The following is a 26184-nucleotide window of genomic DNA, read 5'->3' on the forward strand; positions in this document are numbered from 1 at the left end:
GGAATTCTGCTAGTATCTTCCTCCGTAAATACAGAAGTAAAGAAATCATTCAGAACAATAGCAATATCCAAGTCACTATCACACACTGTTCCATCTTCTTTCTTCAATTGACTTATAATCTCTTTTGCTTTTTGTTTTGACCTAATGTAGGCATAGAATGCTTTAGGGTTCTTTTTACAATTTTCAGCCACGTTCCTCTCAAAGATTCTTTTTGCTGCTTTAACTTCTTTGTACAGCTTCTCTGTAATCTCTTATAGTCTTCATAGACATTTTGATCCTGAGATTTAACATATTTCTTCCAACTCTTTTCTTTCTATAAGTTTCAAAAGATCATGTGTCATCCATGGTTGCCTTTTTCTCCTTCTCATTTCTTTTGTTGGTACGTAAACCTCAACAGCACTTTTGGTCTTTTCTTTAATAAAGTTCCACATCTCTTCTGTCGTTTTCATGCTCTCAATTTCCTGCCAAGGTGCATTCGTCAGAACACTCTTAATGCTATCAAGATCAGCTTCTCTCCAGTTCAACAATTTTTCTTTATTTAATGTCACTTCTACGATGAGTTGCACAGACATTGTAATGAGAATGTGGTCACTGGCACCCAGATGGCCACCTGAAGCAATCTCTGTTATCATGTTCTCTTCACTCGACAATACTAAGTCCAGGCAATTTGCTCCTCGAGTAGGGAAACAAACATGCTGTGATAAAAATTTATCCAGTGTTACGTCTAAGAACTTGCCTCCATTAGTATCTGACGTTAGATTTAGCCAATCATACCTGGATAGTTGAAGTCTCCCATAATTATAACATGACGGTCGCCAACTTCCTCAATAAGATTTATCAGTTTTGTATTGTTCTCTTCGTTGCTATTTGGAGATCTGTAGACCACTCCCAGAAGTGCAGATTGACTTCCCTGAGTTCTAATGTTGCACCATACTGAGTTTGAGAATTCGTGTTTCTGAATTCTGTTTTTCTTCCATAACCTGTATATTGTCTCTTATGTATAACAGCACACCACCTCCTCTTCCACCTGGGTATCAAGTCTATCTTCACGCAAAGGCAAATGATAGTTTTCTAGATATAGTTCCGCAGGGTTTATGTCTGGGTGAGTCCATGATTCTGTGATCGCAATGACATGATATTGATTGTGAGGCCAATAACCGTATTCGTCTAGTTTATTCATGACACTCTGAGCATTGGTATATAAACAATTAAGTCTTGATATCTGATGAATGTTCCTCTGGTTATCAATATTTCTATTTACACAAGAATAGTTTCTTCTCCTTGCATTCTCCTTATTTACAATTCTGTCCGTGTTTACAATATGTACACTTTTAGGTTCGCAAGCTGTCCTTTCTCTATGTATATTTACATCTTTATAAGTCACAGCATTTAACTGAAGTTTTTTGTGTCTGGATTATCTTTATTTCTCTCTACAGACACTATCTCTCCTCTTCTTATTCTTAAGTTTGTTTCGCCAGCTTCACGTCTTCTCCTTAGCTGATTTCTAAGTTCTCTTTCTTTCTCTTGTTCAAGCGGGGTGTAGTCTGGAGTGATATATATTCTTTGTAGTGATTCTATTCTACTGTTTCTCAGTTTATGTGCACTTTGTAATACCTTGTAACGTAGGTCTGGAGACGGAAATTTGACTCTGATTGGACGGTTATAGCTTTCACCTCTTTTGGTGCCTAGTCTCTCAATATTTATTGTGGTCTCTTCTAACTCTATTCCAATTTCTTTCAGAACGCTTCTTACAGCTTGTATATCCTCTACTTCTTCTTCCTTACAGTTTCGAATAATGGCATTGCATCTTCTCTTTTCTTTATTCATTTCCTCTCTAATACAGCCAGTAATGTTCTTTTGTAATGAGTCAACATGTATTACAATTCTATCGACACTATCTCCAAGTTTGTTTACTGCTCCACCAATATCATCGAGTTCGTTTTGCATTGTTGTCTGTTTCTGCTCTAACGCTGTTATCTTAGTCATTATACTCACGGCACAACGATTACATTTTTTGCAGAACCAGTGAATGGGACTATCGTCTTCATTTGCATTGGAGCTCAGGAATTCGTAAATTTCTTTCTTCACGTTCTCGCATCCAATGTGGTGCCAGAACTTGCATACCCCACAGAGTAGAGCTGCGGAGTAGGTATGCTAAGCTATTATTATGCAAATTAGTTTTGGTCATGTGAGCATACTGAACAGGCAGTTTGTAGGCTGACTAACACAAAAATACTGAGACTTCTTCAAAACATGTCTTCCTGCAAGTACATGGGTCACATTTGCAAAGGACGTCAAACACTCCATTTTTCCAAATATAGCTGAAAAGTAACAACACAGCAATACAGGGCATAAATGAAAAAAATAAGACTATGTAGTGACATTTGATGGAGTATGACTAGTTTTGAGATGACCATTGCAATATTTTGTCATGTACAAGATGTATTGAGGTCAAAGGTCATTGACATCCTACAGCCAATGAGAGCTATCCATTAGTAAACGTTATATAATTCACGTTTCTTAGCTCACTTTGCCTTCCGTTAGGGCAAACTAAGGTACGCAAATAGTTTTAAGGGAATAATATGTAATTTATTACAGTTTTGTCACATGAAAACACTAAATATTTACCTTGTACTGCTTAGGAGATAACTTTCAAGTTACACCACTACTTCACACCAGCACTGAAAAGTATAACTAAAAAGATGGGAACTTGATTAGAATGATACACAAGTACAAATTGATTTCAAATATCAAAAACCACTGATGAAAACCGTTGGAGAAACTCAACACTAAATATTTACCTTGTACTGCTTTGGAGCCAACTTCCAAGTTATACCACTACCATCCTCTACGTCACACCAGCACTGAAAGTATAACTAAAAAGATAAGAACTTGATCAGAATGATACACAAGTACACAATGATTTCAAATATCAAAAATACCGTCAATGACGCTGTACCTTCTCTAATGTGTGGCCAGGTCAGGTAATTGGTTGTTGGCATGGCGTTATTGGTAAATAGTTGATGATGTAGGGGCATGAGGTGAGATATGGACCCAAAGAACCCAAAGATGATTAAATACATCAATCAAAAAAAATTCTAAGCTACAGTATAAACTGCCTAAAGATAGTTCAGTGTGGAAAAAAGGTTAAATAATTCAGAAATAAGAATTAACAGTCCAAAATAGTAATGACGCACTTCCCTACTGACCTGAGTGCATGTGAAATACACAACCTGGCATCTGTAAATTAAATGTATACCAAGTGATCATTTTAAGTCACTTTTAACTGTTTTTAAGGGATATTCCAAAGAGTCCTGTGGAAATGATGAAAAACGCTTATCTGGTCTTGTGTTTGTAAAACCTCATGGCTGATAATTGTCATAGTATTCAAAAGAAATTGAAAGTGAAGAAATTACTGTTTTTAATAGGCATATTTTCCTTGAAATACATGACCGTGTAAAGAATATATGCTAAAAGTGTTTAAGAGTAAATTTCTTTTCAAAAAATAATTTAATCTGTGACCAAAGGATTTTTATTCTTTGAGTTTACAAATTCAAACATTGCAATTTGTTCAATCATCTTGTGCAGTGCAAAATTTATAAAATGACTGAAAAATATTTAAAAAAAAATGGCAGAATTACAGTCTTTGTGATGTAAAATCATGGGTTACATCACGAAAATTGTTAATTTGTTCGAAGTACTTTCTATAATTTAAAAAAGAAAAGTTCATGCAGAAACGGTAACATATATTGTCAGCAATGTAGTGTTAATTTTGACTTTACATCAAAATATGCCTTTGCTGGATACCAAATATGTAGGGCGAAATATTAAAATCAGCCGTGTTCAGCAAAATCCACACAACAGCATTGATCCTTTTCTAATTTGATTTGATTTGCTTATGTTATCCTTGTATGACAGTCAGTACAATATGGAACTTGAACACAACACAGTGAATAAGTATGCTGTAAATGAAATGGTGTGGCTGCATCCACATGCAGCAATAGGAGTGCCTTTGTCTCTCACCCCTCATTTCCAACCTGTCCCATCCCTGAAAAAATAGTTTGGTCTTATATTTATATGTTAATAATTTCTGTATTTGTTAAAATGTGCGCATCTCAAAAACTTTTGATCATAACATTTTCATTGTTTTTTATAGCTGACCAGTCAGTTAACCTGTTTATTTTGAATATTTGCCCATTTTTTCTCAGTATTTGACATTTCAGAATAGCTTCTTATTCAATTTGTCATTTTCTAAAAGTTAAAATGCTCCTTTGTGTGGTCAAGCTTTCCACAAGCATCAAATGTTGTACTTCATATAGGAAGGTCTGCCTCTAGAGGGCGGGCATCATGAATAGTGTGTTAGTTTAATAATTCCTCCACATAAACTTCTGATTGTACTGTAAACATTGAACATGGCCGACGTCCGATTTCCTGTCTAAAACTTTCACTCATTTTCGTTCATATGACTCTGAAACTCAAGGAAACGATTGGGAAGAAAGAGTTGTCTTGAAATATTGAGGTACTCGCCGATATTTTGCAAAATTAAATGAGAAAAAATGCAAGGAAAATGCCGACAGGCTTACACAATGACCGTTTTCAGACTCAGAGGCATATGATCTACTGCAGATTATGCAACAGGCCATATCACGTGAGGCCATGAGGGGATTATCCACGCAACTCAGTACCAAACACTAGTGCACACAGGGTGAGCAAACACAAAGTGAGTACCCCTAACGTCAGCTCAGTAGTCTGTAATAGATTGTAGTCAACTAAGAACCTTGGAGAAAGGCTTACATGTAACACTGTGGCTATGCCGCTGAGTCCCTTTTGATTTTTGTCACAGCTCAAAATCGTTCCCCTACACCTCAACCTGAACCATGAACACCCCCACCAGTTTATGATATGACCCATCACAATGGCATGACGTCAACGGATCTTGACAGACGGAAGTATTGACAGACGGAAGTAGTTGACACCAGCATACTGGTTTTCAACTCTAATACCTTCTCTGTCTATAAATAGACACGAGAAGGTAAAAACCACTGATGAAAACCGTTGGAGAAACTCAACACTAAATATTTACCTTGTACTGCTTTGGAGCAACTTCCAAGTTATACCACTACCACCCTCTACGTCACACCAGCACTGAAAGTATAACTAAAAAGATAAGAACTTGATCAGAATGATACACAAGTACACAATGATTTCAAATATCAAAAACCACTGATGAAAACCGTTGGAGAAACTCAACACTAAATATTTACCTTGTACTGCTTTGGAGCCAACTTCCAAGTTATACCACTACCACCCCTACGTCACACCAGCACTGAAAGTATAACTAAAAAGATAAGAACTTGATCAGAATGATACACAAGTACACAATGATTTCAAATATCAAGTACCATTAACAATGTGTGATGGGTTAATGGCAGTTGTTGTGATTGTTAAATAAGGAAAATGTGATCACTACAGGACAAAAAGGACATTTACAATTAAAACAATAACAGTACTACACAGTTGCTACACTTAATTAGTCTATACACAGAGACTTACCTTTGCAATTAAATAGATACAGTACACTGCAGAGTAGACAACAAATGTTGTATACATGTTTACACAAAACCATTTACACACTTGATGAACTTGAAAGTGAAAATAAGTAGTAAAGAAGTTGATTTAACTGTTGTTCACGGATACTTATCAAAGGTTGGTTGTTATTTATCATTTTTATATGGGTTAATGGTTGGGTGTTTAAATTGGTGACTTAGGTACACTCTGGTAAAAGTACCTGTACATTAATAGCTGCATTCAGGAATTATGCGTAAACATCCATCCTGGTAGTCTTCCTGTAGTTCATATGTGTATATGGCAGGATCTCCATCATATTTGATGTTATACCAAGAGATGAAACCTGGGACCACATTTATAACTCTGCCATTGAAGGTAAGTCCATCTTCAAATCTGTGTTCCACAAATTTGCCAACAAGTAACGGTGTGCGTTCTGAAGACTGTTCATGCAGTGGGCCCCTGGTGCATGCTTCATTGATTAATGAAACTAAATTTTCTTTTAGTGTGTTGACAGGTAATTGAGTGTATTTCCCATGCTGATTTTTGGATGACAGATTGTAAAGAGCAGTCTGACTTGGCTGTTGTTGAAGTACAGTCTTACGAAACTGTAACTGAACTTTTAGTGCTTCCTTTTTTTCTTTGACGGTATGTATTTCTTGGAGTTTACCATTAACTTCTTCTTCAGTCTGCCACAAACCAAAGTATGTTATTTTGTCAGTCAGGTCAGACTTCTGCTTTAGTTGCTTTCGTCTCTTCTTTTCAATCGTTTGTTGCTTTTCCCGCATTATTCTAATTCGCTCTCTTTGAATTTCAGCACAGCGACCTTTGAACTGTGATCTTAGGTTACGTCCTCCTGTTCTTGCTTCTGTTATCAATGTCTCTCTTTCATGTTGCGGTAGTTGGTGTAACCAAGAATCCGTTTGGTTCACTGAATACATGATGAAAGATTCATGTGCTAGTGTGGAGGCATGTGGACGATACCGTAACAGATAGTCCAACATGCCGAATACAAATTCAGGAAGTTTGTTTGTGGTTGGTACAGATGTTGTTGTGCTTTGCAGTGTGTCTGTGGGTGAATCAAACTTACCTAGCGGTAAGTGGTCTTTGATGGCTCGTGTTAGAAGTGTTTTCAGTGTTATCGATATATTCTGCGCCATTGGAAGAGCAATCTTGTCAATTTCCTCATTAGGCTGTACCAGGGATTGAAGAACTTCATCTTGGATGGTGTAATGTTGGGGGAACGGCATGTGTTTGCCGGTAAGAAAATCTGCTGCATTTTGTGATGTCTCAGTGAAATAGGTGAGAAGTGATTGATAGGTGGTGTTCAGGTGCAAAATGTGATTGGTTTCTTCCAGGATACGCCAAAATGGTCCAGTAACGAGTTTATCAATAAGTCCAAGAACTTTGACTCCTGCCAAGCACACAGGATCTTCTATGTACTTCAGTATGGTCTTCTGCAGAAGATTCGTTGTCCCATGTACGTCTGTTAGGAATGTGGTTATGTAGTTTTTATAGTGAAAGACCAGGGCTGACAGAAGAAAAACGACATTGAAGCGATTCCCTCGAAAACGGACTAACTTGTTCTTAATATTATTTGATTGTAGATATGTTGTGAACTCACTGTAGCAGCCAGACTGTTCATCCCCTCCTCGAGAAAAACACTTTGCAGCCATACGAACAAGCTGCACAGAGGCAGCTTCTTTCACACTTCTTGGATCAGGTGCTTGTTCATCCGTTGTTGTGGTGCTGGAAACACTATCCCTGTATGAATGCTCAAATTGATGAATTGTGTATGTTGATGAGTCTGCAAAGTTGACTAAGAGATGCAAGCCACAGAAGAAATTGTTCATTTTTGAGCATGACTGCTGTTCTTCTTCGTTCAGCTCCGCCCAGTTGGTGATCAATTCTGGTAATATCTGTTTTCTGTACTCTTCAAGCAGGATGTTGAAAGCTGTATTAGTCTTGGCTCTGTCACTCATGGTATTATGGATGTTTGTTAGTATATGTTTGCCGATTTCGCTGGTTGAACTTGAAGTGGTGTCATCAATGTCGCTGAGTATGGTTTGAAAAGTATTAAATGTTGTAGTTGATGCCTTATTTGCCATTTCACGTAGCCCTAAAACGAATGAATTGTGGTGTTCATCGGTGATAACAAATGTGTTGTATGTGTGTCCAATTTGCGCGTTTCATCTTGTTGTAGAGTAGTGTGTCTTTTGTTTGTTAATGTTCCAAGTTGTTGTTGACATACAGGGATTTTCGCATCAATGAAATTATCAACAGTCTGCCTTGATGGTAAGCGGTCAGGTGTTTTTCCCCAGGCTCAATACTTCTCCAATAACTTCTGAGATTCGGGTTGATGCAACATTGAAATTGGATAAGTTCATTACACAGTGAATGAGTGCTGGTGTAAAGCCTTTTTTGTTGACATCATATAATTTGATGGTGCTGTCATCACTAACTTGGCTTCCTAGGTCTTCACATCGAGCCTCCAGGTGTTTTACTTCAATCTCCAATTTCTTTCGATCTTGCGCCAAAACAACATTGTCTTCTAATATGCGGTCATATGCCAGCTTCATGTTATTCAAAGAACGCTGTAGTCTGTTATTTGCAATTGACAATTGATGCATCCTTGCTCTTAATCCTACATTCTTCTGAGCATTTGTTCGTACATGCGCACGCTTTTTGTTAATTTAATGACAACCTTTTGCTGTCTTCATGTTTTTTTAGTTTGCTTTGAATGCGCGTCAATTTTCTTCTCAGATAATGTTTTTCTTGGTGGAGCTGTTTTACAATTGCACTTCTTTCCTTTGGTGTTTGTGCATGTTTGCAAGCACTTGTCCTTGAATTTCTTTATCTTTGTTATGTTGTTTTCCAAAGATGACATTTCACGAGCAAGATTTTCAGCAACACTTTTGTAAGTAACACTGTCACTGTGACTTTTGGTGGGTTTTACATAAGTTGTTGTTGTACTTGTTGGAATAGTAAAGATCTCCTTCATCACACTGACCTTTGTCTTCCCACGTTGGATTTTAGGTCTCGTTTGAGCCGGTACAATTTACTTTTTAATGCTATTAAAGCGATGTTGGAGAAGGGAATGCCACTGGCTTCGGAGAAACTTGACCCCAATCGCTGTTCAAGTGCACCTCCTTTTTCGCTTTGACATTTAATAAACAATTTAATGGCATCTTCGTTTGTGAGAGCCATTCTTTACTGCAGGAAAAAAGGAGACAGGAAAGACGACACAACAAAAACAAAAAAAAATAAAAATAAAATAATAAAAACAACAGTGTAGAGAGGATAGATAAAAGTACAGGTGTATGTGAAGGCATGGTACTGAATGCAATGTTTTATCTACTTTATGCAATAAAATAAACAAAAATTGTTTTTCAGAGTTTTTCACCCTTGTGTGACAATTCACTACAAGTACATATGTTCACTAATACAAATGGTCTAACATAAAATACATGAATTTTTGTCCAAATTTAATATAAATTTCAACTTGCTGTACAATATGGGGTGCCTTTGGGGCACAGTCATGTATTATATAGTGGTGCATCACACAAGGGTGAAAGACATTGATCCAGTAATAGCCTTTGCAGATTTGTCAAGTATCTTCAGTACTTCTGAATGCCTATGGCATAACTTACCTTTGGAAGTCTTGTAGAGGGTGGCCACAACCTTGCAAATCTTCAAAATGAAGACTGTCTTCCAGTTCCCTAAAACAATACACATAATTGCACTCCATTTTTATTCGCCATATTATTTGCATGGTACACTTAGATAGGGTTTGGAGTGATGGATTGCTTTTGGCATTGGTTTTAAAAGCTTACAAATGTTTGAATGTCATGGATTAATTCAGTCAGGGTGCCCAACGATGTAATAATCAAACATCCCAAGTATCAAAATATAAACAGTACAAAAGCAAAACAATCCAGTAACATTTTCTTAAACAAAAGTGTTTTATTTCATATTCAATTTTACTAACAATATTTATCTGTGATCAGAATCAGTTTCCACATTTGAAAAACCTGAATCGGATGCAAAATCAATGAAACCAAAATTTGAAGTTAAATAATATTTTTGAAATTTCCAAAACAAATCAGGAATAATACAAAATATTTTTCTTTGGTGGTATGACACATAAGACTCAAGGGCATGTGCTATATGAACTATGGATATTTTTTTTGTAACTTTCAATTCATTAATTACAATTATATCTATCCGATTGTCAAAGGATTGGCATAACACCTTCTCAATAATGTGGCCTACAACACCACCAAGGCTACTGTTTAGCAAAAGATGTACATAATAACGCAGTTTTCTCTCTTTTGATCCTTGACAAGTAATTTCCACATCATTGAAAAGAACTTCTTCTAGAAATGCTCTTTTGAACATGGATCCATCTCCGCTTTCTTGCATTTTAATTACTGATTTGGGCGTAAATGACATTTGAAACCCTACAACAAATAACAATTCAATAATGCCATGATCAGCAACAGCACAATTATATCTTCATGTACTGTGCCAGTATTTAGTGCTTATTAAATCAAACAGTGGTTATAAACAACAAACATTTTGTGCTATTTGGAATGAATGTCATGCTGGTGCAGGACTCATCAACATTTCAAAAATAACTTTACTTTAAAAAAATAAGTTTCATAAATGGGTTTTTATGAAGAGCTTTGACAAACAAGAGTATAGATATATTTTATTTGTGCTGAATGGATGGAAATGTTTTGTGCAGAGAATTATAAAAACTAAATGTACTAAGATCAAGTTTACATTACGTTAACATATGTTGAGATCATGACATTATAAAATTGTATTCCAAACAACAAGTACTTGGCAGTGTCATAACTCACTGATAATATTATACTTTTAGAAAAAAAATGGAAGGCACACATTTCTAATGGGAAGTTCAGAAATTACATGTACATGTGGAATGACAAGATGTTGTACTGAACCTTAACTTACCTTATACTACACTCTTTGGATTTCACAAGTACAAAAGCTGTCTGGAACTCTACCTGTATATGTTATAAAAGTTTTTCAAAGCTTTAAAAAGGTGTCAGTGAATGTACAGGCTTTCAACCACTTCAAAGCTATATTGTAAATAACATTTTATACTGCACAGCCCGGGAATATCTCTTATGTTTCAGTAGTCCTGTTTTATAAGTCAGGTCCATGACATATGTACCAACATCAGTGATTGGTTCATCTGGTAATTTAAGGTCCATTTGCGTTACGCTGATTGGTGGGACCTCATGCGTTAGGTTCTCATTACTATGTATTATTCACTTTACAGCTCCCTGAGTGGTTAATGTGTAGGTCCGGTCCTCCAGTGTTCACTGCCTCATTATGCAATGTCTCACGTGCTTCCTGGCTACCGCTGAAGTATTACGTTATTCGTGATGTTCACTGATCGGCCGAAACTTACAACGAAAATTGCCCGACAAACCTTCATACGTTAAATATCCATGTTTTTACTTATCTCTGTCCCTTTATGCATTAAGTAGACTCGGTTCAAGTCTGTGATTTGATAATGTTTGAGAGGAGTGAACGCAACGATACGTATTTTGCTTTCGTGTGAAACGCGCGCGTGAGTGGAGTGGACGCGATGAGTCGGGTGAACGCTATCCAGGGGAGCTTCCCCGGAATCCGGCAGAAACTAACTCACTATACTGTGCAGACTCAAAGGTAGCGCATTCAATCGCTAGGAAAAACATGGCCTGGGCTACCAAATTCCGAATAGTTTTGTACGAAATTGGACAGGCACAAGAGAAACTATTATAAATGATTTTATTTTTTTTTAAATTCATCGACTTGAACCAATATAGCATTACAGGCATGTTGGCTCATTGTTTTCCAATTGTTGGTTACGTACAAAGTTCACACTTTTAATTTTCATTTTGATTTGATGGGAGCATTGGCCGCATCGACAACAGTGAGGCCTGTGAATGACAAGAGGAAACAATAGAGCGTCAAGGCATTACGTAGCAAAAATTACGTCACGGTTTCAGGCGTCAGAAGCTCATTTCAACCAACTACCGCAGGGAAAAGGAAAAAATAGCGTCAATGACACTGTAGCTCCCATCCTGGACTATTAAGTGTTTGTTCTCTGGTCAGATATTTGAACATGTGTGAAAGGGATAAAGTGCATGAAGTGAAAATACTTAAATGAAATGTACTGGAGACAGTGAAATATGTTTAATGTAATTATTCAGAATATAAAATGGAAAAAATACAGAATTAGATATATCGAATACTGTGATACAACCATTAACTCAACAAGTCATTTACAATGACATAGTCCCCACTTGTAATAGGAGTATTAGTCTTGATGGGGCAGGAAAATGTGGTCATTAAGAAGTATCACTGGAGTGTATATGTTGAGATCTATGGGCACACAGGTCTATGTCGTTGTTCCCAATTTGAAACACATGAGGCATGTCTAAGTTATGGTCTAAATCGGGAAAAAAGATCAGACCTCTAGCAGTATTGGCCAGCCAAGAAATACATATGCGCATTATAAATGAGGTACAAGATGTGACATCTTAAGGTCTAATATCCTATCAAAATTGGGGTATAGAACTTGTGGTTACTGAAATATGCATATATATGTATAAATCAAGGTTTAAAGGTCATCGAGGTCACATGACATTTTGAAAAAAAATATTGCTAATTAATTCCTATATGCCAAAATATCCGATCTCTAGCTCTATTCGCTTGCCCAGAATTAGATGTGTACATAATTAATGAGGTAAAGCGTGTGTTGTCATAAGGTCTCCCATACTACTAAATACAAAGGACATAGCACTTGTGGTTACTTATTTATTGACATAAACATATATTTTAGGTAAAAGGTCATCGAGGTCACATGACATTTGGTCAAAAAATTTCTCTCCTATAGTTATCCCTATATACCAAAAATCAGACATCCAGCTCTATTGGCTCGCTCAGAATGAGATATGCGCATAATTATTGAGGTACAGTATGTGGCGTCATAAGGTGTCCAATCATACCAAACATGAAGGGTGTAGCACTTGTGGTTACTGAGTTATGGACAAATATGTATATTTGAGGTCAAAGGTCACCGAGGTCACGTGACAATTTTGTCAAAAAAATTGTTTTGCTAAGTTATCCCTATATACCAAAAATCAGACCTCTAGCTCTATTGGCTCGCTCAAAATTAGATATGTGCATAATTAATGAGGTACAATATGTGGCGTCATAAGCTGTCCCATCATACCATACATGAAGGGTGTAGCACTTGTGGTTACTGAGTTATGGACAAATATGTATATTTGAGGTCAAAGGTCACCGAGGTCACTTGACATTTTGTCAATAAAATTGTATTGCTAAGTTATCCCTATATACCAAAAATCAGACATCCAGCTCTATTGGCTCGCTCAAAATTAGATATGCACATAAGTAATGAGGTACAATATGTGGCGTCATAAGGTGTCCCATCATACCATACATGAAGGGTGTAGCACTTGTGGTTACTGAGTTATGGACAAATATGTATATTTGAGGTCAAAGGTCACAGAGGTCACGTGACATTTTGTCAAAAAATTGTATTGCTAAGTTATCCCTATATACCAAAAATCAGACCTCTAGCTCTATTGGCTCGCTCAAAATTAGATATGTGCATAAGTAATGAGGTACAATATGTGGCGTCATAAGGTGTCCCATCATACCATACATGAAGGCTGTAGCACTTGTGGTTACTGAGTTATGGACAAATATGTATATTTGAGGTCAAAGGTCACCGAGGTCACGTGACATTTTGTCAAAAAAATTGTTTTGCTAAGTTATCCCTATATACCAAAATCAGACCTCTCGCTCTATTGGCTCGCTCAAAATTAGATATGCGCATAATTAATGAGGTACAATATGTGGCGTCATAAGGTGTCCCATCATACCATACATGAAGGCTGTAGCACTTGTGGTTACTGAGTTATGGACAAATATGTATATTTGAGGTCAAAGGTCACCGAAGTCACGTGACAATTTTGTCAAAAAAATTGTTTTGCTAAGTTATCCCTATATACCAAAAATCAGACCTCTAGCTCTATTGGCTCGCTCAAAATTAGATATGTGCATAATTAATGAGGTACAATATGTGGCGTCATAAGGTGTCCCATCATACCATATATGAAGGGTGGTAGCACTTGTGGTTACTGAGTTATGGACAAATATGTATATTTGAGATCAAAGGTCATCAAGGTCACATGACATTTTGTCAAAATATCTGAGATATCTGCGTGAACGGATAGACTCACGGATGGACGAACAGACGGACATGACCCAATCTATAAGCTCACTGGACTTCATCCGTGGGGACTAAAAATTGTGTCACTGCATCCTTTTTGCAATATGAATACGATGAGAAACTAATTTTTATTTTTTGTGGCCTTATACATGGGAGTCTATGGAGATCTGCCTTATACATGGGAGTCTATGGACGTGTAAACTAAAAATATGCAAATTTCACCACGGTTTGCCCAAATTTGGGAAAGGTCACTCCTATGCACTTCCATACCAAGTTTCAAATCAATCGGACTTGTGGTTTCAGAGCAGGAGATTTTTTGACCAAAAATGGGAGAAAATTGCAAAAAATTCATGAAAAATAGCAAATCCAAGATACTGACCCAAGATGCGCACAATCATTTCATGTCAGCCCAAAGTACTTACATGCTAATTTTTCATGTAATCTGCTCAGTGGTTATTGAGTTTTTTCAATTTTGACTGTTTTTACATTTTTTTCACTTAATTTGCATATTTTTGGCAATGACAACTTCATTTGAACAAAATCTCATCTACAGCCCATCATCCATGTACACACCAAATATCAAGATGAAATGTACAGCGGTTTTGGAGTTTTTGATGTTGACGGACAGACATACAGACATACAGACATACAGACATACAGACACACAGACATACAGACATACATACATACAGACATTTTCCTAGCCTATAAGAATAGCTTCCATTGCCATATATACATATGGCTATGGAGCTAAAAATTTCTCCTGGCAATATTTAATTCATGTATAATTCACAGTATCACATAAAAATGCCATGAATAGTGAAGGAACTCTCGAACAAGGTCAATCTAACTAGATATTTTGACAAATACTCGGCATGAGTACCTTTCTTATACTGGTATCGAGCTGCGACCACGTGCAGGCATCATCCAAAAGTACATGGGACATTGCATAATGAGGCAGTGAACACTGGAGGACCGGACCTACACATTAACCAATCAGGAAGCTGTAAATTGAATAATACATAATAATGAGACCTAACACATGAGGTCCCTCCAATGACTGCTCCGAAAGTGGACCTTAGAGAAGCGGATTAACCAATCAGAGCATGCAGTACATGTGTGTAGGACGTGTGATGTAGGTCATTTTGAAACAGGACTAATGGAACAGATGACTGCTACATGACTTAAACATGGTGAGCCATTCTCCTGCTTTACATACTTGCCTTACACTTTTGTTGTTAAAAAATGTGTGCAATATACCATCCTTGTTTGTACAAAATTACCATTGCTGTATGTGATGTACATAGTGACACTGCTTCTGACATACGTAGCAAATGTTGTTAAAAAGTATCGGTGAATTAACCTTTATGTCATAAACCTTTTATTAATACAGTTGATAAATGGGTGTGGCATTGAAACTGTCACTCCTACTTTATTTAAGTCACCGTTTTACAAAAGTCCGCTTCATTTAAAATTTGTAGATGAAGTTAAATAAATGTAAACTTACCAACAATCACGTCCTTATTCTTGTTATCCTCTGCAAATGTGGTATGGTTTGCTAAAAAAAACACAAGGTGAAAGTCTTAGCATTGCATTGCATTCAACACCTGAAGTCCATGTCCACTTGTTGCAAACTGTTATATGCAAATGTATAAATGTTATATGCAAATATTTAACCTCCAGCCTTGACTTTTTTCCATATATGGATGAAATTATTGTTAGGTTAATGAGGCCAAGTGCAATCGATGTTCTTTTGTTCTAACTATCATGGAGGTCCGTTGCAATACCTCGGCAAACCGTAGTTCATGCCCATTGACCTGCAAATTCGCTTTCTGAAAACTTAATGATGTATTTCAGGGGTAATAAAAAACATTACAATTCATTTACCGTCATTTCAATGAACAAATCCACGAGGAATATAAAACTGCCATTTTTGACCTGTTGACCATGCCGCCCCAAATTAGCACAAATTGTCCGCGGGAAAATAGTCTATGATACGCATATGTCAGGTAGTTTCGTTTGTGAACTCCCTTCACTTGAGGAGGTGGCAATATTCAAAGATTTCAAAAGAAGAAAACCTACCCAAAACTGGTCAGTTCACTGAAAAATCGGCGCAGTTCACCAAATTTACAACAAAAACTACAGAGTCTTGTAAGAGGAAAGTCTCAACGACGTCGTCTCATGGAGAGCGAATGCGTAACTGACACCCGATGCACAGCTGGGAAATTCAGCTTTGACCCGAAGGTTAGGGAATTGCGCCCTCTAGTGTTAGTTTAGCATAGCTACTGCGGAGTCATCTTTGACAATTTTCCTGCATGTTCCGCATTCGTACGTTTGGTCTGCTGTTTCTTTGTCAGCTTTTGCAGATCCTCTTCGTGTAGTACTTCTGGCTTTGACAGCGGCGGCCATCTTGGAAATACGTCGACGTCACGTACCGCACGGTCCAAAAAACTTCACAAGTCGATTTACAGTTCAGGAAACAAGAACAAACGCTAAGTCCTTCTCAAAAATAGCGTTGGTTGATTAACAACGATGGATGGGTACAATTTGGTGGACAAAACTTACTTTGCAAGTACAAAAATTTTCCAATAACACAAGAGCTCAAAAACGCCACTCCACTGTTACCTCTGTTACGCACCATCCTCCGGACGTCATTTTTGCGTCACAGCGCCGTGAAGGGGTTCGGATTTTTCACCACCAAAACAATATTAAAAGTGTCAATATACATAAATGACATAGCTTTTAGTTCTGCTTTTTTCCACACAATTTCTGTATCATTCGCTCTTCTGTATCGTCTGATCTCTCATTCACCTCGCTGGCATGCGTTTCACCTACCGACGTCACTCCGCCGATCCAGTCCGCGGAGCATTCGATGTCACAGTTCCAGAGAGACGGACGTACCTTAGCGCCGGTTCGAAAGGCATGTAGCATCCACACCACTGAAGTTGCTTTAGTTAGAGGTCAATGTAAGTCAGAAATTACAAAACAGCAATGTCCGGAAAGTACACGGCAAATTGTTCAAACGAAATCTTGCAACGAGCAGCGGCAGTAACTTGAAAAGTCGAGGTGGTTTTTCATACTCATTGTAATGTGGGTATTCTCACATAAACATGTGGATCTCGCACAGTCTCGCTCACCAGAGGGCGCATGAAGTTGGCCACGATGTGGGAGTACGTTCTTTCACGACCACATTTGCTGTATCTTTGCAGCCTGGGCTCCCGGGCCTGGGCTTCACTTTTTCAACTTTAAGTATTACGTATTGCTCGACTAGTTTCCTAAAACTTGTCGCATGAATCTTTCCTGCAATTTTCAGCCGAAACAAACTATCACAGGAATCTCAGTACTCAGTCAACCCCACAGGCACCCGTGGGGTTGGTAGTCTGCTAGATCGATCGATTTCCTGCTCGATCTGTCCGCTACTGCAACATATTCAAGCTTAGAAGTATTTAGATTGAAGTGGTGGTTGCAGTGGTGGGCAGATCGAGCACGGGATCGATAGATCAAGTATAAAATCGATCGATTTTAGCAGACTACCCAACACGTGGCCGCCTTTACGCGTAGCCTGACCAAATTGCCGGGGGGGGGGGGGGTTCAACTATGTCTTGGTGCAATCATGCATTTAAAATTTCGAAGGCAAGCAATAAATTTGCAGCCGATTTACATTATAATATCCATTTACGCAAATGGAATTACATAATGATATCGCATGTTTTGAATGTAGCTGTAGAAAAATGTCATCATTAGAGTAATAAAGAGAAAAACAAATAGAAAAATGTATGGTGCTTTCTCGAAATTAAAACTTATAAGTAATGAGTTGATTTTATTGGGTTTTTTAAAAAAGTGAAACACTGTAAATGCAATTCTGCCGACGGCTCCCCCATCAAGTGACGTAATCTTATGACTCTTGGATCATCATACAGCAGATGCAAATTAAATACATGAACACCCACCCACCAATTCAAGAAGCACCTAAACTTAATGTAAAACTTACATTTCCACAATATTTGGACCAAATTTGGTTAAACTTGAAGAAAATCTGGTAATTTATTGCATTCATGAAAACCTGAAATACGAGTAATTACGATTTCACGGATTGCGTAAAAGTGGACCAGTCAGTGTAATTTTCAAAGCTGTCAACAATTTTCACAGAATTCATTTCACACTGGTTGCCGTTGTTTTGCTCAATTGCAAGGGCTTTTCTTTTGAGGCCAATCACATCAAAGTTCACGACAGTAATTTCCACTTATCTATAGTATTATCTAAACCCTGGCTCGGAAGGTAGAAGTAATTATTCCATATCAGCAAACATCGAAATTGTAATTTGAAATTTTGTTTGGGAAGAATGATAAAGTCGTGTAATTCGCGTTCTGTCTCCGATCCAATACACTAAACTAAGGCCAAAGTAATTAAATTATATGTTTTGCATCCCCATGCGCGCGTGTTTTTGAAGTTTGCCATGGAAAACGTACTGTGTTTTGAATTGTCAATGGACTTTACTAGTCCAGTAAGCTTTCTTAATCTTTTGTTAGAAATGTTGTAGAATGTGCTGGGAAAATTACTGTTTCTGTGTGTTTTATGACTACTTACCTTTTCTACAGTTTGAGGACGCAATACAGTTAAATTAATCTCTATGACGTCATTCATGATTGTTGCAAAGTATTAGTATTTGGATGATGCGCCCAAGGACGTCTTTAGTATTTCAGCTGTTAATGGCGCGCATTGTCACAGTTACTGTCAAGTGACAAAACGGTCGACTTTATCTTGAGTGGATGGGATAAGCTTATAATGTGCCCTCCGCTGGTTCAGAATTTTTTGCGTCAATATTCAGAGTCCCACCGTCCAACATTTGTAGGTGCGCTATCTTGGAACACGTCCTGAGTAACTGTACACTCAGGAACACAATAATCTGAGTATGCTTCGTGACCAGCTGTTTCGCCTCCAGTAAAGGATGCGACTCGGGGACAGATATTCAGACTCTAAACTTTTACAGTGCTTTTCTGATATACCACTCGTGGGAGTATCATTTTAAAGCTCTTAGTGCAAGTAAACTTTTCACCGTCTTAGGTTTTCAAAAATCGAAAATTTTATTTTTCCTTATAGAATTTACACAGAGTTAGCGGCCTGGGTAATTTTTTCTCTGCTGCCAAAATATGAAAAGTGACCCCTAATTTTTATTCCTGATTTAAAAGAGAATGGTTGAAATATTCCTCGAGGAAAGTCTGAGCAAAAGTTTAAGTCTTTCATTTTTGAGGCGCAAACTACCTTAAACATCTTATTTGCAAATATTTGAATATGTTTCGGTAGCTGTGGGTCCATAGCTGTGGTGTTTTCGGACGGGATTTCTGCCTTTTACGGGCTGGTTTTGACTTAACGTTTTTGAACCCGCGGGCGGGGTTCTAAATACGCAGGTGGTAGCGGGGTTAAAAACGCAAAAGTCAAAACCAGCCCGTAAAAGGCAGAAATCCCGTCCGAAAACACTAAGTTTCGGGTGCTGTTGCTGCATTAGTAGAAACCTACTTCGAAAATATAGCAACATTTCTGTATGCCCGTAGCGAGCTGGAATACTGAGCTTATGTTGAAGGTAGGATGATTGGACGTTGTGTCCGCAATCACAACGAAATCCACACGTATACATCAATGGCAACATTATGTGCATCGATAACTTTCCCAAACCGATTTAAAGCCAAATTTTGTACAGTTTTCAGCCTGACCTCCTACAGACATGCTATACCTACCTCGCGGCTTAACATAACACCTACATATGAAGGCTGACAGTTTGCAATACTCAGCTTGGGACGACTTTCAACGACTTTCAGGAAATACGATGTGAAACCATGGATTCATGGATTAGACATTCGCAGCATCTGAATCCGTAAGCTTTTCAAACATCGAATTGACTGAAAGTTAAAATCTTTGAGCCGTAAGAATTTTCCCTGCGCAATTGTGTACGGTGTATATTCGTAATGGTTTGACGTTTATAGCTTTATTGAATTTTTCTATCTTGGCGGTGAAAAACACAACAAAATGATTAAAAATTGATGAAGTTTTTAATGATTGCAAATGATGCATTTTGAATTGCAGACAGTGACTCATGCACGGCTTGTATAATAAAAAGTGTAATACATTACATTTATTGAACATAACTCCCAGACGAATATTGCTTGCAATAACCTATGCTTTCTGGGAACAGTTTGCCTAATAAGACACACAGTTGATAGAGGGACTGTGTAAGACACCTTTCCGACACTGCACCGCAGTATGAGTTTGCCAAGAATGGTGGAGATAGCAGCCGGCTCCGTGGCTCTCGGACCGAAAAGAGCGCCCTCTAGCGACGGATCTTTCAGTCTATGTGCTCAATAGTGGTAGTACTTTACCTGCATTATCTCTATAACCCTTTAGTATTTCAAAGAAAACAGTAGAAATCCATATCTGTTAATTACCCTCCATAATCCCCTTCATTAGTTTCTTTTACCTCATAGCTCGTATGATCTGCTAAAGAGTTATTTAGTCAGGGCGATAAGCCCTCGCTTGAAGGTAGGCCAAGAACGCGCCTCGCAGACAGATATTTGAGCTTTCAAATTTTATCAATTCTATCATGATCTACCTCTTGACCACTTATTGGGATTCATTTTTAAGGTTTTGGCGTAATAAAAGATTTTACCGTGTTAGTTTTTCAATTATCGAAAATCGAACATTTTATTTCCCCCTCGGAGTTAACACAGGGACGTCGGCCATTTATGATATCAAATATCGGGAAATCTTAGGTAATTTGTCTTTCTTGGCCTAGTATCACATTTTGCGAGGTGAACCCCGATTTTTATTCTTGATCTGGTAAAGGAATGGTCGAAAGTTTATTGAAAAGAAAATCTTTCACTTTCGGTCCATACTACCTTAATTAAGGGGATAAGGGAAAAATACTGTACAGAGATAGTAGAGTAATAGGCACAGACACGACACAGGTTAGACTTTTCTAAATATAATAAACAAGAGTTTAATACAGACAACTCCAAGGGTAATATTGCTTGCAATACCCTATGGTTAAACCATGTCTATGCAATACTTGTCATATCTTTCGCCACATTCCGTTCCTTCACTTCGGTGAGATCGGAATTCATTGGTCATTTCCAGCAAATGAATTGCTGGAATATGACAGTCCCTCAAGACTCACTCATCTCAAATGACTGGCTGTAGCTTTACCATTAATTGTAATTGAGAAAGCCTGCATACCCAGTAGAGCACGCTCCGAAGTAGACTGGACAACGACTGTCGTCTGCAAAGTTTTGGGTGATCAAAACTGCACGAATTTCATTCGAAAGGTAATTGGCAAGACGGTTAAGATCGAGGAACATTTTGTGGTCATGAATTCTTTCAAGAGTTGACCGTTGCCCTCTCAATTTTCAAGTCTTTGAAAGGAATTGGTCTCTTCTCTGTTACACGGCGTAAGACATGATAAATAATGAATGATCCACATCTTTCTTGCAGACGACATAAGTCAAACAAAGATAACTGAACTTCGTATAAACCAGCATGCTTAGGCCAACAAAAGTAAGTTTGTTTCTCATCCTCGCGGCGTCAATTCAGACCCGCCGTGTCCTTTTTTCTGCTCATGTGGCAACGCAAAAATACGCGACGATAGTGCATAACACAGTGCTGTATAAAACAGAACTGTAAACGAAATAACTGACACTAGCATTACATTCTGAACTGTACAAATATATCACTGTTATATTAAGCTGTCAAAACTGTGCATTGTTGCACCGCAGAACTGTTGCTATACAAAAATACTAAAGCAACACTGCTGTGCATTTATCTCTGCGTGCATTCCTACGTTGTTTTCGTGGTTTTTGCGCGTTCTTGTTGGTTGAAGAATAAAAAAAATGAGAAGGAAAAAAACCGCGTAACCGCATCATTTTTGCAATATGTCTGGGATGAGAAACAAACTTTTTTCTTGGCCTTATATACGCCCGCACAGTGCGCTTGCGCATTAAGCGATGACGTCATATCATCAGTTTGAAGACAAAGGCTCAATGAAACGACCTCCCAATACATATTCAGCGCGAATTATTCTATGTATAGGTGTTTGTCCCGCCAATACTTTTGTACAGATGCGAAATTTAGGGTCATCAAAATCTTAAACAGAGAAATAATTTTTTACAAAACAATTCTGATTAATACTTGAACTTGAAATTGTATGTTGCATGGAGAATTAGCTAAATAAGTATTGATAGATTTATTGATACTCTTGATAAGCTAAAGGAGAGTAAAGTATCTTGCACTGTGTTTAGACTTTTCAAGTCCATGCATGATAAAAACTTCAAGTCACACTGGATTGTAAAAATCAAACGCTTTTGACAACTGTAGTTTCTCAAATATTACGTATGACTACAAAGATGTAAACATTACTTGGTTGAAACGATTTAGAGCTGAGTAGCACAGCATGCAAACTTGACTGAGTGAAGTTCAAAATTATAATTTGGGTAAAAACCATCATTTTTACTGACAGAATTAGTTTCATCAAATTCAGTTGTGAATACCATATGCGCCCTATTTCCAGCCGTGGAGGCGGGGTTCAAAACGTAAAAGTCAAAACCAGCTCGTAGAAGGCAGGAATCCCGTCCAAAAACACCACAGCTATGGACCCGGTACCCACGGCTACATTTCATGCAGCTATAGCCTACATGAGTTTTTACATCAAAGTCGTCTGGCTACGAATTGTCAATCAAATCTGTGTGTAAATGTACTAAAGAAAGTCCGCTGCTTGCTCTATGGAGTTAAAGCAAACTCCGTGACATTATAAACAGTGCACCTTTTGGTGATAAGTCATTGGATAACTCAGTGTATTTGATGTTATTAAACCAAAACTGCACATGTCGTCGATATCAACAAAAATGCGCTTAAACGTTAAAACGATAATATACATGATAGTCTTTCTCCGAAACGTTCTAAATTGCTCACCAATAACAAACACGGTGGAGATTTGTTTAACTTTGATCTGATTAGGAGGATCTCTGTTTTGGCGTCATTGCGTTGTAGTTGTTAGATGTCTGATGTACAGAGTCGATTGAACCATTGAGGTACCTATCTCAATGATTGAATTCAATGCAGATAAGGAAAAGACATGTAAAGCTTATTTTCGTCTGCATATTGATGAAAGTGAAGGCAATGTTGCGTTTTTGTGAAAGAAATTACCAGCTATTATAGAAAGCATGCAAGAAATGTATTGCTTACTTTTATGAATGTCTGTAAGGCATTTGACAGTGTGAACCATTGGATACTTTTTAAAAGTTGATATGGAATGTAGGGTTCCTGTCTATTTTATAAGATTTTATCCCCAAAGCTATTTAATGTTTACATCGATTACTTTTAGTACTCTTTTGTCCAATTAGAAATTAGGTTTTTAATATTAGAGGTATTATCATAAATATGTAAATGTACACAGATGATATATGCCTCATGTGTCAAGGGGACGCAGAAACTAATTTATATGTGTACTTGCTATGGCGAGATTGTAAAGACCAGTAAATTATCGTATGTGCGTAATGTAATGCATTCTAAGATTCATTGCGTTTGTCCAATATGTCTGATTAGCGTTAAATAAACTTGCTAAATGCATGACGAAACGAAACGAAAAGAAGGATACACGCCCTATGATTGGCCAGACGCTGCAATGTTCGTTCTTTTCGTATGCAATCCTTTGTTCTGATTGGCTGAACGAAAACGACGAAAGAATTTTCGTTCCTTTCGTTCACATTCTTTTTCTTGATTGGGTTAACGAAAGTGACGAAATATTTGCATAACCCATTTTACTGATTGTCTGGAAAGAACGAGCTATTGCCGTTCCTCAAAATGTTGGCGCCTCGCTCTTATTATATATTCACCATGTAATAACTCCCGTCTTTGAAATACAAGGAATAACAGTGAACGCAGATTGAACAGAGTTCATTCACCGTGACCTCCATTCAACTCGTGTCATGAAAGTACAGTGGACCCTCGCTAAGTCGCGCCTCAATAATAAAATTCGCGGTTTCGGCTAAGTCGCGGTTTACGTTATGGCTCCCATTGTTTTCTTTGCATAATTTACGAACTTCAACGTGTTGCATGTGTAAAAGCATGAAAGTGGTCTCACAAATCCGCACGTCAATCATACAAATTGTCACCATATCTAAACCATAATATGGTGTCGCGCCCCCTTTCAAGCATTGTGTAATTCGTGTAGCGCGTCAAACCACAGGCGACCCAAGTACTATTACTGAGTTTTCACACTGTTTTCTCTATCATTTTCTCTTCTTTCTTCATGCTCTGAATGATCGGAATAAATAAAATAAATGGTTTATATAACCTAACCTAACCTAACCTAACCTGTGACTCTTTATTTATTTTACACTCCATTACAAGGACGTATATCTCTCATACACACATGCTGTAATTAATTAGTCAACACAACTAATTATGCTAATCCGTGGACTTATCAGAGGTTGGTCAACATCGGAAAGATAGTGATGTTAATGACCATTCCTATCTTTCGCGATGTTGACAAACCCGTAAAATCCCTGATAAGTCCACGGATTAGCATAATTAGTTGTGTTGACTAATTAATTACAGCATGTGTGTATGAGAGATATACGTCCTTGTAATGGAGTGTAAAATAAATAAAGAGTCACATACTTCGTTCATACAGGCAAAAATTGAAACGTTTCAGCGACTTTATTTGTGATTTGTCAACACAGGGGATTAATAGTTTGGGTCCGCTCGTGTCCATACTCACAAAATTAAGCCATTGTTTTGATATTTAAGACGTCTTAATGCGCCCTCTCGAGTTCAAAAGGTGTGTATGGCCAAGCATACTGTGTATAAATTCACAAACTCACAAACCTCGCTTCAAACAAATTACGGTATCAAAAAACCACCAACGGAAGACTCAATAGAAATGCTTTCACTAATTCTAAAACACAACAGTTTGAATTTAACAAGCGATACTTCCGTCAAACCCGCGGCTGCAGCATGGGATCGAATGCGTCGCCGGAAATCGCCGACATTGCTTTTCATGAACTTGAAAAGAAAATAATCGTAAACAACAACAACAACATTCACTTCTGGAAAAGATTCAGAGATGATGTCTTTGCAATCTTTCTGGGAACACAAACCGAACTCACTAATTTCATTCAAAAAATCAACACAATGCACCCAACGTTTAAGTTTTCATACGAAAACTCAACACAAGAAATTACATTCCTAGATGTAGTAGTTTTCAAAGGTGCAAGATACCACAAAGAAAATACCCTCGACATCAAAACACATACTAAACCAACAGACACATTCCAATTTCTACATAGAGAATCGTGTCACCCGACAGCAACATTCAATGGCTTTATCAAAGGTGAAATCCTTCGATACGCTCGCACTTGTAACAACAATGACGACTTCACTAAAAAAGTCGCTCTCTTTAGAAATAAACTACTCGACAGAGAATACACAAACAACGAAATTACGAATATAACAGACAAAATAAACCACAGTATTCGTAATACACTAACAAACCGTACAATTACACGTAAAGAAACATCAAACAACTCATCTTCAGTACAACATACAGCCCTACGTAAAAACAAAAGATCTTAAAGCAATTCTTTTGAAACATTGGGCCGAACTGGAGAAGGACTCAACTCTAAGGAATCTATTTCCAGAATCACCAATCATTGCCTACAAGAGAAACAAAAACCTAAAAGACACACTAGTCAAAACAAAATTCACAGAAGTGGAGAAACAAAAAAACAAACAAACCAGACCACCAAATGCACTCACAACGAGACCCAAACATTGATATTCTTGCCTCGCTATTCGATGAGTAAGATCACTAAAACACATTAAATAATTTTTTCACAAACCAAACAAAGGAAAGAATCTACATTGCGACTGATGAGAAACCACACTCGGGTTTCGAAACGCTAGCGTCAAAGGGCCACTCTATCAACTTTGTAACACCATAGGTCCGGCTGCGTCTCGCCATAAGCTTTCCCCACACAAACAAAACATTACCGTACACACTAATCCAACCTCCCCTTCAAATATCCGAGGCGAAACAAACATTTTTTATTAACACAAACAATCGGATAAGAATGTAGGAACACATTTTTGAAACGAACCAAACACAAACTCGACACAAAAACATTTTGGATAGTTAGGTGGGGAGCCTCTTTCACACTTTATACATTCGAAATTAGCAAGCTTATCTCGTCGTCGGACCGAGTTATTACCACGAGATGTAGTACTGTGTTCGGCAGCCATTGCGAAAGTGAATATGTATGTTGGTTGTTGTTTGTTTTATGTTACAAATACCTGTC

At 37.7% G+C, this 26184-nt stretch overlaps 2 long non-coding RNA genes across 2 annotated transcripts in view; both read right to left on the bottom strand.

Annotated features, from left to right (window-relative positions):
• Nucleotides 1–1168: 1168 nt before the first annotated feature.
• Nucleotides 1169–26184, bottom strand: part of LOC139118413 (uncharacterized) — a 130488-nt gene continuing 105472 nt past the window's right edge. The window contains exons 4-5 of the long non-coding RNA XR_011548700.1: nucleotides 2802–2876; nucleotides 1169–2321 (exon numbers count right to left, since the gene is read on the bottom strand). This is a non-coding gene — a long non-coding RNA (uncharacterized lncRNA). The remainder of the gene's footprint in view (nucleotides 2322–2801; nucleotides 2877–26184) is intronic.
• Nucleotides 5127–16211, bottom strand: LOC139118412 (uncharacterized). Its single transcript, XR_011548699.1, has 6 exons — nucleotides 15926–16211; nucleotides 15351–15401; nucleotides 10543–10595; nucleotides 9216–9284; nucleotides 5265–5338; nucleotides 5127–5157 (listed from the first exon to the last, which is right to left on the bottom strand). It is a non-coding gene; the product is annotated as an uncharacterized lncRNA (long non-coding RNA).

Source organism: Ptychodera flava, chromosome 19 (assembly GCF_041260155.1).
Source record: "Ptychodera flava strain L36383 chromosome 19, AS_Pfla_20210202, whole genome shotgun sequence".
Lineage (NCBI taxonomy): Eukaryota > Metazoa > Hemichordata > Enteropneusta > Ptychoderidae > Ptychodera > Ptychodera flava.